This window comes from Topomyia yanbarensis, chromosome 2 (genome assembly GCF_030247195.1).
Source record: "Topomyia yanbarensis strain Yona2022 chromosome 2, ASM3024719v1, whole genome shotgun sequence".
In the NCBI taxonomy this organism is placed as follows: Eukaryota; Metazoa; Arthropoda; class Insecta; order Diptera; family Culicidae; genus Topomyia; species Topomyia yanbarensis.
This window is the reverse complement of record NC_080671.1, coordinates 409,559,315-409,577,272: the sequence shown is the minus strand read 5'-3', so window position 1 is coordinate 409,577,272 and position 17,958 is coordinate 409,559,315. Positions and strand designations below refer to the sequence as shown.

Here is a 17,958-nt window from a genome sequence, read left to right as displayed (position 1 = left end):
ATACACGGTATTTCGTTAGGAGTGGAGAAGGAGAAGAATGTAGGAGATAATCCTAGAACGATAAAAAGGTTAATAAATTTTATTTGAAATGATACTTACCAGGGAGATAATTTAATTACGCTGACGTTAAAAGAAAAAAAAAAACAACAAAACTCTGACATGAAATAGACTATACTTGTAGTAGTACGTCCATTCAATTATACCAATAAACAAGATCGGGTCAAATCCAAACAGTGAAGCGTTTGCTTCCAACGCTTAATCTTGCGGGGTACTTGATATGAAAGGTGTTCACATTTGTCTAAGTGTGTACGTTTAACTTTTATCTCGAATAGGAGGATGTGAAAGAGAAATCAAGCATACGTAGGCCGTAGTTATTTTAATTATGCGCTTTCGTTTCGATGGGTTGGTTTTGTTAATATGTATGAGATTCAACGGACCCGATCGTCATTATTCATTTCGCAAACAAGACACCAACACACTCAAAAGAACAAGTGTTCCCACCTTTCTAGACGTGTAAAAGAAATTGCATCTGTATATTCCGTATATTCATTGCCCAAAGCAAGAGACCCGACTAAACAAGAACGGACTTGTCAGAGTCAATAAAAGAGTGCTGTAAAAACACTATCTAATATCTACCTGTGATGCAAAATGAACAAACGTGCACGACAGGCAATCATTGTAAAATTATATATAAAATAATAATAAAACTAAAATCGTTCTGGTTTGATTCATGCACATTTCACAACGCCAACGTTTATTGCGCTGTCGACTAGAATTGGGTTTCGTATGTTTACTTTGATCTTATTTGACACGTTGTCAATTATTGTTTGCTCTACATTCAACGCGAAATTGGCCCACAAAATGCTTTGCCGTGAATTATACGCCCAATCTCGCGCCCAATAGCGTCTAGATTAATCATCTGGTCTCCAAACACGGCAAAATAAACGTGAGCATCGATAAATCAATCGTGGACTAGTATTTGGGAATTACGTTAGTTTGTGTGAAGCATGCATAAACCGGATCTGGTGGAATATTAGTATGAGTAGACACTGAGTATTCGTGTCTATTGAAATCGTGCTAGTATAACGCACACGACTTAATCAAAAACGAGCTGGAGCGAGAGCGATATTATGATGAGCGAGACCTATTGAAAGGACCCGAAGTTCGGAGGGGAACGATATACGAGAGAATGTGTGCATGTGAGAGTGAATAATGTGTACAGCTAGACGAGCGAATAAAATCGAGCGTTGTTCAGCATTCACTCGACCACATTTACCGCGATAGGACGTGATAAAAATGGAGAGCTCGCAGCGAACTAGAAAAATTCACGACACCTTGCTCTTAAGAAAATTCGCCTGCACGATCTGTTACCTCGTACTAGTACGGATTATATTGGAAGATTTATTTAATTTCGTCACAAACAGCACTTGTAGAAGGTTATCCCTCGGCATTTTCAATGGTGTTCTTGTTGTGCGAATGCGGCTGAACCAACCTATACCGTCTTACATGACTTTCAGGGGCAGATCATCTCAAGATGTTAGCTACACGCAAAGAGCCCTATGCAGATAACCTGGGCAGACGTCCCTGTGCCAGTTCTGTAACCAGACGACACACCATGGTAAGTCATGCGTCAAAACAACTAAAGAAAATTCATATACTATGACCAACAGCAGCCTTGGCCATTTGCTGACACACCACAAAGAGCCGACCAAAAAATAAACGACGCACAAGCAATATTCCATGTTATCGCCAACCCAATAGTTATCATACCCAGGGAAGAAATAACCAGGAAAAAAGAAGGCTATACCAGTCATTCGAAATCACAAAAAGCACCAAACATGTAACAGCGAAAATCCAAGCTCTAGCGGCGACGACATGGACATAAACACAAGCGAGGCAATAGGCAGACGGAATAATCAGCAAGCGGCAGAGGTTAAACCTGACCATTGCTCACCTCAAAGAAAGAAAATTAACACAAGATGCGAAAAGCCGTGCGCCCAGGATAGTCGACCTTGTGCCACTCAGCACCGCAGCTTCTCAAGTCCTTTGGCTCTCTATTCGGCGCCATTTAGCGTCGCAACTCCTTTAGGCCCTTTGGCTCCCTTCTTGAGCTACTTCCTCTCTGAGCTCTTGACTTGCTCGCGAACATCTCGGACGGAAAATACCCCCGTGTGAGAGAAGTTCTGCTGAAATCGTGCCAAGTTAGGTTGCGAGGTCCGTTCGTTGATTCCGATGGAGCAAGGCGTTCGGTTCGATGGTGCCCCTACGACCCGCAGTTGGTGGTTTCTCGTGGTCGTGGCGATCTACTCAGACTAGTCTCCGACTGTGAATCTTGCTTACGCCGATGTAGAGTTCTCCCGACAACTATTCTTCTGTTTTCGCTATAGTTCTCTCGGGTCTACCTGCAGGGTATCGTGGTTAGTCCGACAATTGCGAATAGAGCGTAGCGTCCGGTTCCCTGGAGTCCCGGCAACCCATACCCGGTGCTCTGTCGCGGTCTACTTGATTAATTCCCAGTGGTAAATCTAGCCTACTCTGGCAGAGTTTCCCGGCGGAAGTTTCTCTCCTGAAACCGTTGCTCGTTGTTTATCACGCCATTTCCGCTGTAAGGCAGTAATGATTTGCGTCATCACTCTGTTGATCTTTTTGGCGACGATGTTATCCTGGTTGATGTCCGGCCCGTTTCAAACATCTCCCTGCGTATCGCTTCGAACATCGGACATTCGAAGACCACGTGACCACGGTGCCTCATCGATGTCTCACTCCGGGTGACGTGGCGTGCCCGAACTGATTTAGATATTTCCTGACATGAACTGTGTCAGGTGAAAGTTCATCTCTACATGCTATGCGGTAAGTCTATCTTTCTTTTTCGGTATTGTTCCATTCCAGAGTCATCAAATCGATTCTCACTATCTTCCTCACGTTTCTGGTGTTTCTCTGATTGTAGCACTCGATGTCCTCCGCCAGGATGATGCAGTTGGCGATCGTCCCGGCGATAACGCATACTGCCTCCAACGATATTGTTCTGCAGACGCTCGCGATACGGACGGCAATCAGTCAGACCATCCTGTTCAGTTTTTTACAGTTCGGCTTGGTTTTTTGCGCCGCCTCCAGGCAGGAACCTCATATCACAGTATCGATGACGAAACACTATCTAGCAGACGTCTCGTGTTGCTTCTTGGACCGCCGTGCTCAACCGGCCGTCAATTAGTTTTCGAGGCAGGATCACCTGTTGACTTCCCTGGCATAAGCAGCATCACTAGCTTCTGTACCTTCCATATTTCGTCCATTTGACATCCTACTATCTTTGTTAGATCAGCCGCATCAACGTTCTCAGTCTCGCTCCGACCGAAGCGCCTCAGCGAAGAGGTCTTCCACATTCGCTCGCCGGTCGTGCTTCTCTGTGCCGCAGTAGGGTTACTTGGTCCATGTTCGCCGTCAATGAAGGACTTCAGAATGTGACGTCGATGTAGACTCCCATCCCGAAATAGGCTAACGGAACCTTCATTGCACGATCGTACGTATAACTTCACTAGAGCTTCCTGCAGGATACATTCTCTTGTGTTGGTGAATCTACTGCCCACTTCACAGCCCAGACATTGAAGTTGCCACCAATAACTACCGGCTTTCGGCCGATCAACTACTCGAGTTAACTGTTTCAAAATTAGACTGAACTCCACCTCTGTCCACCTTGTAGGTGCGTAACAGCTGCACATGAAAACACCGTTGATTTGACGTCACGAAGCCTCACGAAATTTTTGAAGTTAACTCGGACCCTCGCTAGATCCATAAATGGCTCGATCTTTCATCCAGTTAATTCCCGACATTTCTCTTGCTTTTCGTCATTCTCTGCATCTATTACGCTATACAGATGCACTGCGGTCTTGAGCCATTTAGCCACGAATTCTACTCGGATATTACCCAGCGGTAAATTACCGCAAGGTATTTCAGTGAGTCGTTTAGGTCCCGTTTTCGTGAGATCTTTAGCTTTTGTCTCAGTGACCCATTTATCTTCTCATCTGAGTTGGAAACACCGTTCCGTACGGTCTAAACAGCGCGCGTTCTTACTTTTTACACGGTGTTTTTGGCGTGTTTTTCGCGATCGCCGCGATCCATATCATTGCGAATCAGTGAGTGAGGTGATATTGCAGTGGTGAACAGTGAAAGTTTCACGAAAATCAGTGAAGTAATGGCTGAAATAAGTAAATTTTAGTTTACCCACGCGACCATATATTCAAAACAAACAGCCACCGCTATGGCTTCCAGTGCGCGTTGCGCGGCCAGTTTCATTCACTGGCTGTGCCGGTTGCGTGTGTGACGGTGACGGTGGGCTAGAAGCAAGTTTTTTTCGAGTTTGGAAAACTGACGAAAAGTTTAAAAAAAAAAAGAAACTATTTGGGGTTGGTATCGGGTGACCGTACCACACAGTAGTTTCCAACGTCTGGTGGTGTGATTCAAAATGGCGGCCGCTAGTAGTGGTGACCTGGGAGGGTCGAGTAAGAGAAGATGACCGGAGTACATGGACCCGACGAACAAATTCGGCGATTTGACGTTCCTGCAGTTAACCGGCAAAGACGGTGTACCTTTTCCAAGAAACCCGTTCATTATTGGCAAATCGGTTGAGGTTGTCACAGGAGGCCCAATTGAAGGTGCGAATACCGAAGTTCAAGGGACACGGTATACCCTTCGAGTTCGGAACCAAGTCCAAGCTGCCAAACTGACGAAAATGACCAAGCTCATTGGCGGTACTGATGTTGTGCTTGAATCCCATCCGAATCTGAACGTAAGTCGATGCGTAATTTCCTGCTACGATCTGATTCACCTTGACGAGAAGGAGGTTTTACAAGAAATTATAAGCCAGGGTATGATTCGTGTACAGGAAGCCAAGAAAAGAGTGAATACGCCAGCGCTAATCTGAACCTTCTGCAAGACCACATACCCGGAATACATGAAGATCGGTTTGCTTCGCGTCCCTACTCGCACGTACTAGCAAACCCAATGCTCTGTTATGGTTGCTTTAAATACGGCCATGCGCGTGTTCGTTGTCCTGGCCCGCAATGTTGTTTTAACTGCTCTGGAGAACATCAAAGCGAAGAACTATGTCGAGCAGCCCAGTTTTGCCTAAATCGTAAAGGTGATAACCAAACCAACAAGCCTCCAATGTCAAAATTACAAAAAGAAATAAAAATCCGCGACAATTTGGCATTCCCAAAAGCGCGCAAACGAGCTGAACAGCAAAATCAAGGAAGTTACGCTCAGGCTGCAGCGCAATCAAACGAGATCCTAAATAAGTTGAAAGAGTTGGAGCTTACTCTGAAGAAGAAGGATGAGCAGATCGTTAAACTTCTGGCAGAGAACAAACGCAAGGACGAGAAAATAAAGTAAATGATGGCTTACATCAAACAACAGTCCGCAAATCACGAAAAACCCCAGCACAGCAAAGAACAGAACCAAACGAAGCAGACAGCCGGGCCAATTACGAGATCCAGGAACAATTTACCAGCGATTAACGCGGATTCGAAACGAGGAAGACCACAGAAGCAACACACCCCGTTCAGCAAACCCACGATAACTTCACTGGATAACTTGAGGCCACTACCAAAAGGAACCGCTACAACTACCACCAACGGAACCATGGGTTATTCAGACGATGAAATTGAGATGACCGAGACGCCTCCTGGCCAGCCTCTTCGATAATTCTCATTTTCAACGTCATCAACGTTTGGATACCAACTACAACCCACGCACGAACACTGACCACGAGATAGATCGGTTTGGAAGAGAGGAAAGTGTACTCCTTCCACCGCAAGCACAGCAGGATGAAGGAACTATCCGGGCCGTCGTACCCCAACCCGTTGATAGTGAAGTCATCTTTGTGGCCGATAGAAACACCGATTTTACCACTTCAACCAACAAACCCACAAGCCAGAGCAACCCGATCGTCATCTACGAGAAAACGAGCATAACTACACAAAGTTTATCCCCAGTGTCGACCGCAGTCGGTGTTCGTGAGCATAATAGTGTAGTTTGTACGACAGCGGTTGACACTGTGGGACTGGACCTTGCTCAGGTTAGTTCCGAAGTTGTCAATCCCCTCGCAGGGTTGACTGACAACATAGACGATACGCTCCTTCCGCATTACCACTTGCTATCGCCCGGAGAAAGCCCATCGAGATATTCGCTTCGAGATGTAACAACGAAAACTACACAAAGTCTTTCCCCAGTGCCAGTCGCTGTCGGTAGTTCTGGAAGTAATCGTGTAGTAGTTTCGACAGCGGCTGCCACTGTGGGGCTAGACGTCTCACAGGTCAGTCCTATACCACCTCGCTTACGAACGGATTCTGTTGCGGTTTATCCCGTTACAGATGTGATCAGCACGCATCGAATGAGTAACCGGTTTTGGGAAGAAGATAAGAAAGTTGCTTCCCCACTTCATCATGAAGGGATCGACCGGGGGGAAGAGGACTGTCCCTACCTCTCAGATATACAGTCCTCGCCATTCTCCTCCTGGGTTTTCGCCGGCGAAGATATACTGCAATAACAGCAGAAGCATCAGAGCACCGATATCCCGGTTGAAATCAGTACAACCACGTCCCGGTATCAACGGAACAAGCCGGCGAGAACCTTTGCCATCAATATCGTCTTCGTCAGCGAGTTTCGCCAATCGAGACAACAGATCCTTCGCCCTTCAATGGAACATCCGGGACCTGCGAACCAACATCAGCGAACTTAAATAGCTGATCTGTGAGTATGGACCAAGCCAGATAGCGCTACAGCAAACAAAAATGGACAACCAAGTCTGTCCAGCAGATTTCATTGGCAACAACTACACTTTGTTGCTGAAGACTGGAAGTTGTCGATACTGGCAACCAGGAGTAGGTCTTGCCATTCGGAATGGTGTTCCCTTTGAACGAATTGATGTCGACGACAGTATACAGGCAATCGCAGTTCGGATAGGATTGCAACAGCAAATCACGGTGGAGTCAGTCTACGTCCCCCCCCAGTACTCAACAGTGCCAAGATCAGCTGAGTGACTTCCTCGAAAAGCTTCCACGTCCAGTGCTTGTACTAGGCGACTTTAACGCGCACCATATTTGCCGGGGTTCCAAGAAATCTACCGCACTAGGCCTCTTCATATCCGAAAAACGCTATCGAAAAGATTAATCATCCTCAACGACGGATCGCACACTCTGATTGATTCAGCTACCGGTATAACTTCGGCTATTGACCTCTCGATCTGCTCGGAACCGGTGGCTCCGAAATTTCTTTGGCGAACTCTTCCGGACACCCACAGCAGTGATCACTTTCCCATTCCCGCTTCGGTTCCCGGACTGTCGAATATCCCAACGAAAAGACAGAAATGGATTTACGACCAAGCAGATTGGACAACCTACGAGCGATTGACCGCCAACGATATTCGACCGTTTCGTTGACCGGCAGATTAGAGCAACATACACCGCGATACCTCGCACTACCAGTAGCGTCAGTCCCAAAGCGATTCCGTGGTGGTGTCCGGAGGTGAACATAGCTATCAAAAAACGGAGAAAAGCACTTAGAGCACTGAAGCGTATACCAGCAGAGAACCCACGTAAATCGGATGCACTGAAAAACTTTCAAGAATAACGGGCGGCAGCGAGACTATCCATGATGCCAACGAAAGATCATGGGAAGACTTTGTCGCGAAGATATCACCAAGTTTAACTACGTCGGAGATGTGACAGACAGTGAACACGTTGAGAGAGAAACGTCAGCATCGCCCAACTGTCATTAAACGGTCTAGTGGCTACACGGATAAACCAGAAGAAATGGCTGGAGAACTGGTAAAACACTACAGCGAAAGATTCGCAACCTTCAGCTATTCGTAATTCTTCCAGTGGGAAAAGGTCGAACGAAACCGCTTCATCTTCTCGCCAGATACCGACAGAGGACGAAGTGGCTCTTCAGGACCGGACTGCATCGGTTATCCAATGCTTCAGCGACTGCCATTGTCTCTGAAAACTGCCATTTTGGAACTCTTCAACAGAATACGGCGCAGTGGCGTATTCCCACCCGAACTGAAATAATCGTACAAATTCCAAAGCCAAACTCGAGTGAATCAAGTCCAGCTGTCTTCCGTCCAATCACCTTAACGAGCTATATGGTGAAGGTTTTCGAGCGAATAGTCAACCGGCGGTTGACCACCGAACTAGAGTCGAACGGGCGTCTGTCATTAGGTCTTGCCGGGCGCATTGCTCCACTGGATATATCCGTTCGCCGTTAATTAAACAAAAACTATCTGAAATCAATGGTACCAGCGGTGGTCAGCGTCCACTGAAGTAAAGCTTCGCGAAGTTAAACTCGACACAGTGAAGTGGACTGACCGCGAGAATTCGGTCGAACAGCGCGTGCTTACTCGGCTACGAATAGGGCATACCCGGCTGACACACGATTTCCTGTTAAAGAAAACTTCGCCACCAGTGTGCGACTGCTGTGGGATGTAGGGTGGTGTAGGGTGTCATTAATAAACAACAACAAATTTATCTCCTGATATCATTAGCCATTTAAATTTTTATTTGAATTTCCGAAAAACTTCCAAGTAATTTAACAGCCCTCTTCAAAATTAAAATTTGGTTTCGTAGCTGCGTCGATAGCGAAGCATTCTGTTCATGCCATGATATTCAATTCTAACAGACTTCGAAAACTTGAAAGCACCGTGGCAGAAATATATCATTTAGGTTTTGAAATGTTTCAAGCCTATTTACTCTGAAAGCTTGTACTGTACGTGAAAGCTAGTCTTGATCACAGGAACTTTTCAACCCGATGAATCATTCGCTCTCTCGACTCGATAAAATTGAGCAACAACTACGTGAGAGCTATAGCAAAAGCTTTGATACCACGTGCAACCAGCAGTGGAGCGTACCCCTTACCAGACCAACAGGAGTAACTTTTTCAGCCCCGTTGCGACTGACGACTGCTAAAATCAGAAGCTCGCTCCGCCACACGAAATGAAAAACCAAATGTTTACAAAACATCAACCATTTCGCTCAGTTCGGAAAACCGGTTGCGAGCGAAGGAGAGATCAAATGAATGACCGTGGCTGGCAGGGTACACGTAAAGTGATGTGTTCATTTCCATTGGGTTGGCTCAGCATCAGGCTCCCAATGAACCAACCAAACAACCACCCGTCCGCGGGGCGGTATTGGGTTTGTGTTGTGAACGGCATCGGCATGAACTTGCTTGCTGGTGTCATTCACGCGGTTTCTGTGTGCCACACGGGGAGCCGTCTTGTGTTGTGCAGTGCGTCCAGCTGGCAGAGACTGGATGAGTGGAATGTCAGTCTACTTTCAGCGTTCATGTGTAACGGTTGTGCCTGTCTGGCGAAAGTTTTCCGAATCTTTTGAAAGTTGTCCTCTGCGGATGCGGATGTGTGTATTATTTCTTTAAATTCTTTCGTCGATTTCGTTGGTGGTGAGATTAGCTGGACGGGATGAGGGTTTAGGTGAATCGGTTGCCCGATAGTGTTGTTGTTTTCGCTGTTGAGCGAGCGGGGTTCGTCGTGCGGTGCCACGTGAAGTTCGCCTTGTGCGGCCGGCGGGTGTAATTTTTTTTGTATGAAGTTAGTTCGCTAAAATATCAAAGGCCGTGCAGTGAGCAAAACGGTACTCATAGTGAAGCCCAGTGTTTGTGGTGATCGCGATCTTAACACGATCCAAGCTGGATCGAAGTGACGCACGGTGGTGAGCAGGAAGAAGGGTCGGAGATTTCACCCTGTTCTGATAACTGGATGTCCTAAAAAAAGTTCAACAGGTTATATCGGATTACAGCGAAGATCGTCGAACGGTGACTTGGGCCGACAAAAGTAAGTGAAAGAGATAAGATTTCGCAAACAGGCGGCGAGAGCGAGAAATGAAAACAGAAACCAGTCTGTGTCTCAGTTTGGCGAAGATTTGGATGCTGGATGGTGAACGTGTAATTTTAATGCTCTTGTGGAAATGTTACTGTAGATGGATGCAAATTGGCTATCGAAGTAGTCTCTAGCGCTAGTGGAGGAAGAGAAATGAGCACAAACATAACGGGTGAGGAGGGGGAAAGAAAAGGTTGAAGTTTCTTTCCTCCTACCACCCCCCGATCGAGAACGAACGTCTTGCAGTACATAATGGGGAAATTGGGATGTGTTGTGTGTTAATTTCATGTTTTGACGTGCGATCGTGACTGAAGGGAACTTTTTTTTCTTGCTGCAAAGTGATTTTGAAATGACTGGTTCTCGTATTTGTAGACACAGGCACAGTGTTTTGTTATTGCCGCATATCCATCAGGCCTTTCAATGCTGTCAGTAATAGTGCACTTGAACAGATTCGAAAAGTACACTGGAAGACGTGCAGACAGGATAGCATGTTGTTTACTATGGAATTGAATTTAGTTGCTGAATGGATTGTTTTGTATCGAATACGTATTGGTGGTACTGTTTTTTGTAAAGCTGCGAGATTGTAACTGTTCGTTGACTCAGGTGTAAATGGAAAATGTATACCACCGGTTTTAGCGGCGAAGAACACAAAGACGGAATTTTTATTTGCGGCATTTCGGCGCCGATTGTTGGATTAGTTGGATATGGTCTGGATTTGTAGCACCTTCTGACAGAAGCACAATGATGAAGCAATCACGAATCGTTTTGTTAGTGTTTTCGGGGATATTTTTTTTGTTAAAGGTTTCATTCGAACCTACGTTTTGACTATATTTTATCTGCATATTTTTAAATTACTTTATTTTTTCATACGATGCTGTTGTTTTTTTAGTTGCGAATTGAAGATTAAATATTAGTATTGAATAAACTATTTTAATTGCCATCAAGATGCAATTAAATTTCGCTAAACCGGGTTTTTTTTTTATTTAAAGAACATATTTGTCATGTGAAGCATATAATACAAACTTATATTATATATCGTAGAAACTAAAAGTTGTAATTTAATATTGCAACGAAAATTGTTCATAAAACCTTTCGTCATAGTTACTATGCCTAGTAGAACTTCATCCATTATCCAAAAAACCATTTCGTTATTCGGTACACTGAGCCATTTTCGTATGATCTTTGTGAATCCGAAAACGGATGCTCGTATCAGCATTCAGATAATGACGTTGTTGGTTGTCCTTACATAGACGAAACTGTGTTGTGACGACTAAAACTATAAGTAACAGAGCAAAGTTTCTAATCCAGAGTGGTAAAGAGCTCGCATGCTGTTCGACCTACTCGCGAATTTCAAGGAATGCTGTTATTTTTCCTATCCTTCCAATTCGACTTCTCATTTTCCTTGATGAGAAGACACAGTAAAGTACATATCCTTGATTACACACGAGGAACGTGCCATTCAATCTAATTTATTCTGATTTCTGAAGCCTACTAACATACGGTATTGACTTCTTCAGGTTAGATTCTGTGTCTTGGGTACAAACATTTTCTGGTAATTTAGACCCTCAAAAACCGGTTAGATTGCAGGATGCGAAAGCAAATCAACCCTTACTGTTTCAAGCGATTCGTAAAAGCTTCCGCACACAAGTTGCCGCAGTTCGCACTTCCTTCGATGCGAAAGGCCTAAGTGGTTGGAGTAATTTTCTGCGGAAAAATTGCACCTCATTTGAACCATTTTTAATGATCGGTTATTGAACCATTAAAGCATTTAGTGGACACCATTTGTAATTGCCAGTAGGCCGGTTGTGTATCTCATTGCATTGCCATCGAAATTGCTCTGCTTGCCGAAGGTGGAAATCAGCGGACACCTCGCTTTGCGTGCAATATGTAGTAGCTGAGGTAGGTATAGCAAGTGTGTATTTAAAAGAACAACAGGGCATGCTACGATGGTAAAGTGGAAAAAGATTGCTGACTTCCAACAGAGTAGCGCACGGCGAAGTGGCTTTCGATTTTCGAATTTTATGTGGCGTTCGATGATCCCCGCTATACCCAACCCATGTTCAGTCGAAACAGTTGGTAGGACAAAATTTCGTGATTGTTCGCGCGATGCTACAACACTGTTTTGAAAACATTTATGTGGGTAAACATCACTTCAGTTTTTCGCGCGTCGAAGGTAAAGAATGTGGCGAATTGAATGGTTTACTAGTCTGTTTGAGGATTAAGGAATTATAGCGGCTGATACGTGAGGCAGGATAGCTTCAGAAAACAGGATGCTACAACTTAAAAAAAAATGAATGTATTTTTAAATTGGTCGGTTAAAGGCAGTAGATCTCGTCAAATACAACATAAAACCACGTTTGATCAATTTAATATACCCTTAAAACCGTGATTTATAGCAAATAAACCATTTTTCAGCATTTTCAGCACGAAAAATTTTCAACGTCTTCATTTTCAACTGATTTTAAATTCTCTAAGTGTTTTGGAAAGAAGAAGAAATGACCTTTCCAACGGTATGCTATGTTATGTTCTTTTGTTAAAAGTACTATGCGGTTTTGGGACAACAATATGACAGCATTGCGATTGCGATTTTTTCATAAAAAAATTTGCTCTACATTTTTATTAGGAAGCGTCTTTGTTTTAATAGGAATTTAGCTATTTTAATTCCGCCTACAACGACCTACACATGATCAAAATCGGTTAAAAAATGACAGAGTAGTTATTTTTCCCAATTTATGAACTTGCTCATATAAACTTTTAAGGGGACAGTCTCATAAAATTTTCAAAAAATAGATTTTTTTGCTCGATTACACGTAATCAAAGCAGTCTTCTCATGAACATCGATAAGTTTGCACCTGTGTACAAAATTTCGTGCACGCGTTCAACCTCAAACTTACTTTGCCTTTGTGTATAGGTTCGTCTTGAACACCGAACCCAAGCGAACGATGTGCAAACTTAGGTTTAAACACCGTGTACGTACACCGTGTGCGTACACAAGAAAGGCACACACAAAACAGAATGAGTCAACACTAGTGATGATGAGTGATAGAAAGAGAAAACTAGTGCCAAGAACCTGTGTGTACGAACAGCGCGTACGTACATGGGGTTCGGTTGTGTAGACGAACATGTGTACGTGTTTTGGTACGCATTAGCGCGTTCGAGTTTGCACACGAAATGTGGGTTTAAGATGAGCACAGAACTAGAACGAACATGGTGTTCGATGTTCATTTGGGAAGTCTGTTCAAAAGTATGTGTAACGGAAAATATAATTACAGCATCTCATAGTGGCGAGACAATTCCTCACTAACCCCTTAAGAGTTCACGCGAGCAAGTTTCTAATTTGGGGAAAAGGTAATAACTCTGCTAATTTCCAACCGATTTTGATGAAAAATAGGGCGTTGGATGCAAAATTCAATGCTCCCTCTAAATTTTTATTAAAGCAAAGACGCTTCTTGTAAAAATCGCAAAATTATGGTTGTTTTCATATTGTTTACCCAAAACCGCAAAGTGTTTTTGACAAATGAACATAACATTTATTCTTCTTTCCAGAACACTCAATTTAAAATCGGTTGAAAAATGACCGCGTAAATTTATTTTTAATGCCGAAAGTCCCGAAAAATAGTTTTTTTTGCCATAAATCAAGATTTTAACGGTACCAACCTATACTAGGTCACTTGAAAAGTACAAAATAACTGTAGCACCGTGTGATTTTCTTGAGCGTTTTGTTTTATTTTACGATACGTTGTAACCCTGCCTGTTGCCCACCAGGAGTTGATAACATCATCACATTTCTCCGGACAAGCCCAGAATGGAAGCCGTGTGGCATCCTGTGGCTGAAACCAAGCATTGCTTCATTGGGCTCCTGCTCCCATATTGTAATAGGTGGCATAAACAGGAGTCTCTTCTTCATTTCTTGCATCTTCTAGAATTTCTATTTTTTAGCTTAATATTGTAATGAAATATTTCGTTACCTCTTACGACGTGGGGGCAGGAATCCAGTAGATCAAATCATAGCTTCAGCCGCATGATGTTGGCTTCCAAAGAGTTTGCTGCCGTTAGCCGTGGTACGGTAGCACAGTTCATTGATTTCTGCTTAATTTAAAAAAAATAGGAACCAATGATGCCACAATCACAATCTCGCTTACAGTAGCGATTGTGACTTCCTAACACCCAGTTCTGAAACGAAATGATTGACGAAAGTAGATTAGAGTGCATTCGAGGTTAAATTTATCCATAAGGCGTATAATGGAATGTTTAGTTGGCGACAATGAGTAACATTGCAGCCCAGCCTCGGTAACCACACCGCAAATTTCAACTACCCGTGCGGGCACGTAGACACGATATTCCTGCCAAAAGGATGCCTGCTCAAGGTCATTCAAAATCATCATCATTTCATCCGGTTGAACTTTAGTTGTATCGTTAACGGCCACGTGGTCTGTCAAATCTCTCGATATCTTTATGATATTTAATGATTTGTTTATAGTGCGAAAGTAGATCACGGCAGGACAGGTCACACTGTGTGGATGTTCTTTGTACTGGATGGCATTCGTTTCGTCGGTCTTAGTTTTGCCATCAGACTGATCATTTGGGAACATAGTCCATTGAATTGTTCTGGGAGGTGGGTCCCCTAATCTCGGTCAACTTTATCACCTGTGTCAGGAATGAATATTCAGCGGTTGGGAAAAAAGGTTCAAAAAAAGGAAAAAAAGCAAAAGCATAGAAAAGAAGTAATGAGCTACCGTTGATTTTGTGTGGCTTTGTGAAGCAGTTTATAAGCCCATTATCAATGGTTATTGCCTGACAGTTTTTGTTTTCTACATGGTACTAACACCATCAGTGCTGGCAGTACCGGGAAAGTATTGATACTCCTTTTTTCGGAAAAGCGTGAATCCCTCCATAATGAAATTGATCGTTCAAAATCATGACTTTATTGATTAGATCTTGTATGGTTAACAAGGTTGGGGTTCAACAATCCATATTTAACTCATACTTAGTTGCGTTTCGGCTTCGCCTCATCAGAAACCGACACTAACACATTGTCGGAATAGATTAGCGCCGGCTTGACGCAAATCCCTTAAAACTAAAACACACTTTGTGTTTCAATAGAACGACTGATCAAACGTGATGTCCCGTTCGAGCAGAAGTTCTGTTTATGCCGATGAGACACAGTGAAGCCGAAACTTGTCTTGGCTTAGCAGGCCTATGCGAAAGTATAGCATAGCATATTTAACTGCTTTAAGATGGTTATTGCATTATGCGTCGATAGTGGTGCATCGAGGTGATCGAGAGGGCTAATTAGCCTTTTTTGTTTTGTGTTTTTACTCTGCACCAGCCCAAACTATCGGTCAATAAACAGTCATTTTTACCGGTATTCAATTCGTGCATTCGATTCGTCAGTATACATTCGCTAAAATCACCTTCACAACACAACGCAACAACGGAAATAACTCAGTTTGCATTCCTGTTTTCGCACTTCTTAATAAAGTTTAATATTAACAAAAGCCCCTCTTACTATGAAATCATTATATATGTGCAATTCTAACTATCTACAAGAATAGTACTAGACACAATAAAAAATAAAGACGCAAGCAAATACCTTCTGTATAAGATTCTGCATTTATTCAAACGATCGCCGGGTAAAATCAGCACCGACACGATAGAAACCACGAAAAAATTCGTCGCGTGATTGAATATTATTAAAAAATATAAGCAGTGCTCCTTATAGCCTGCTATCCGGAGTTCAAGTTGCTTATTTTGCTAATCGTATTACAACAAATGATAAATTTCCCAAATTCTCGGCAGCCGGCTGCCCAGAGCAATTATTACATGATAACGCTATTGGCACACTTACTAACAACTCTCCCCTTCCCGTGATACATGTGGAGAAGCAGAGGATTCCTCGGTCTCTGGCCGGCGTCGGTATTGATCAGCATGCAGGGATCAATATAGGTTGTACTATGTGGCTCGACATGTTATTCCCAAGCATATTGTTCCAATGCACGTTTTGCAACCTAATTTGGTTCTGGTCAATAACGGAGTAGCAACTACGGGCGATTTCTTATGCTTATGCTTATTCAATTCATGCATTCGATTCGATTCATTCGGGAAGATCGGATTGGATAAATTAAGGTACGATTAATTGCCGACGCACGTAAACCATTCTCATAAATAAAATTCTAACAGAATACAATTGTCGTTGATATCATTTGCTGGCATTCATACGAGTGCAAGAAGTTTGATCACATGTTATATGTGTGCTAGAGCTATCTTTTACACTAATCATGTGTACCAAAAATAATTGGCCGATAGCCAATTTATACGCTTTTACTTAATCTCTTTGCATTAATTATTTATTCTTTATTTGGAATGTTATTTTTCTTTTTAGCACTTTATCTTAAATTAGATTCATACTAACACTCACTAACACGATTAATTGCATATTCTTTCATATGCATATCTTTCACTCAAAACGTACTCGCGTTCGTGGCCTTCGCGATAACACAAACATGGTCATAAAGGCGAACATGTAATTGCAATCATTCTCACATACTTACGTCCACAATCTTGCCAACCCGGTAATTAAGTGAAAGTTTTAGCACCTATAAATTTACAATCGCGGTCTCAAGCATTAACCCACCGTCCGCGAAATCATGGATCGGTAACGTCCGGAAGTCTCTACCCTCGCTCCTAGCTGCCTGCTCTCATGCCTTCAGTTGGACCAATAAAAAAAATTACGGTTATGTTCACTAGACAACAATCACGGCCCGCTGCAATTGGCGACATGACCGGGAACTCTAGTAATATGGGGGAGCCCTCCTCTAGTATCTGAACCGCTCACTGAAAATGAAGCATCAGAGTCACGCTCCGCGCAACCATTCAAGAACGCACGCGAATATGCGAATGGCCACACGGTTATAAAAAACATACAGTCGAAGTTACATACACGCTAGCACACGCGACTGGACATGTTATCGTACAAACGCTAGAGCCCTTCGCGATGATATACGCAATCGTGAAGTCCCTACGCACTTATCTGAACCGTACTCTGAATATCACATTCAGAATCACGGCCCGCTGCAATTGGCCCTAAGCAGTGTTTTAGTGGGTGACATTTCCCGTCCCGTCTGCAGCTTTGTGGTAAATTATTATGAATCTAAAACTGAGCTACTTAAGAACGTGTCCTTAGGTCGTTACTTGACTAGAAATTATTTACTCTTTATATATTCAAAACAGTTCTAAACGTGTTTCGAATGAACGACAGCGTACATCATTTTAAAAATTCGAAACACAATTTTTCGTAATAATAAATCGAAACACTCTGCTGGGGATGTCATTGTTTCTGTTTCAATTCCACTTTTAAACTTCTATATTTGCAAACCTGTGATAACAATAAAAAACCAATCAGTGCCTTATCTTAGTCAGATTTCATTACATTTGGCTTGACTAGCAAGAATCGCTATAGATTAGCTTAGTAACTTTTTGAAACAAACTGAATCTGCTATTTTTACTTAAGTCTGTTGAGATCAAGAAATACTTAGTTTGATTCAGATATGTGTTTCTCTCTCTCGCAGTATTAGAGACTGCTCTAGCTTTATATTCCGGTGGTCAATATTATTCTCCCAGAATTTTTACAATAGCCCATGGAAAAGACAGCCGAAATTGATAGGTGTCATCAGTTTTCAATAATATTGTAAGACAACGAAGGTATACCAAATATCATTTTCCACCGTTAACTGCTCTAGCGGAATCTAATAATGTTTATTGCACTAACTTTAGTTATACGGATAACGCATACAACTATTAGTGCTCAGATGGAAGGTTTTAGTCCCAGTTATTAGCTTTGCTTGTTTTTGTGAGCAAATCTTACCTAAACCAAAAGATATAGCTGTTTAAAAACGTTGTTGTTTATGAACAACATGGATATGAAGGGGTTAACTGTAGCGACTTAATGTCACTACTGCCGAAAATCCATAACATCTGCTCGCACATAGTCACGCCGTGTAAAACTTGCACCCGTTTCCTTGCTGTGTGCAATGTTTATTGTGCGCTCTTCACCATGCTCGATTTGAAAAAAATGA

General features: G+C 43.0%; 1 protein-coding gene across 1 annotated transcript in view; it reads left to right on the top strand.

Moving 5' to 3' along the window:
* The first annotated feature begins 9,292 nt into the window (after nucleotides 1–9,292).
* Nucleotides 9,293–17,958, top strand: part of LOC131685051 (zinc finger CCCH domain-containing protein 13) — a 429,305-nt gene continuing 420,639 nt past the window's right edge. Inside the window, exon 1 of the mRNA XM_058968440.1 lies at nucleotides 9,293–9,838. The gene's annotated coding sequence lies outside the window, so the exon portion shown is untranslated. The remainder of the gene's footprint in view (nucleotides 9,839–17,958) is intronic.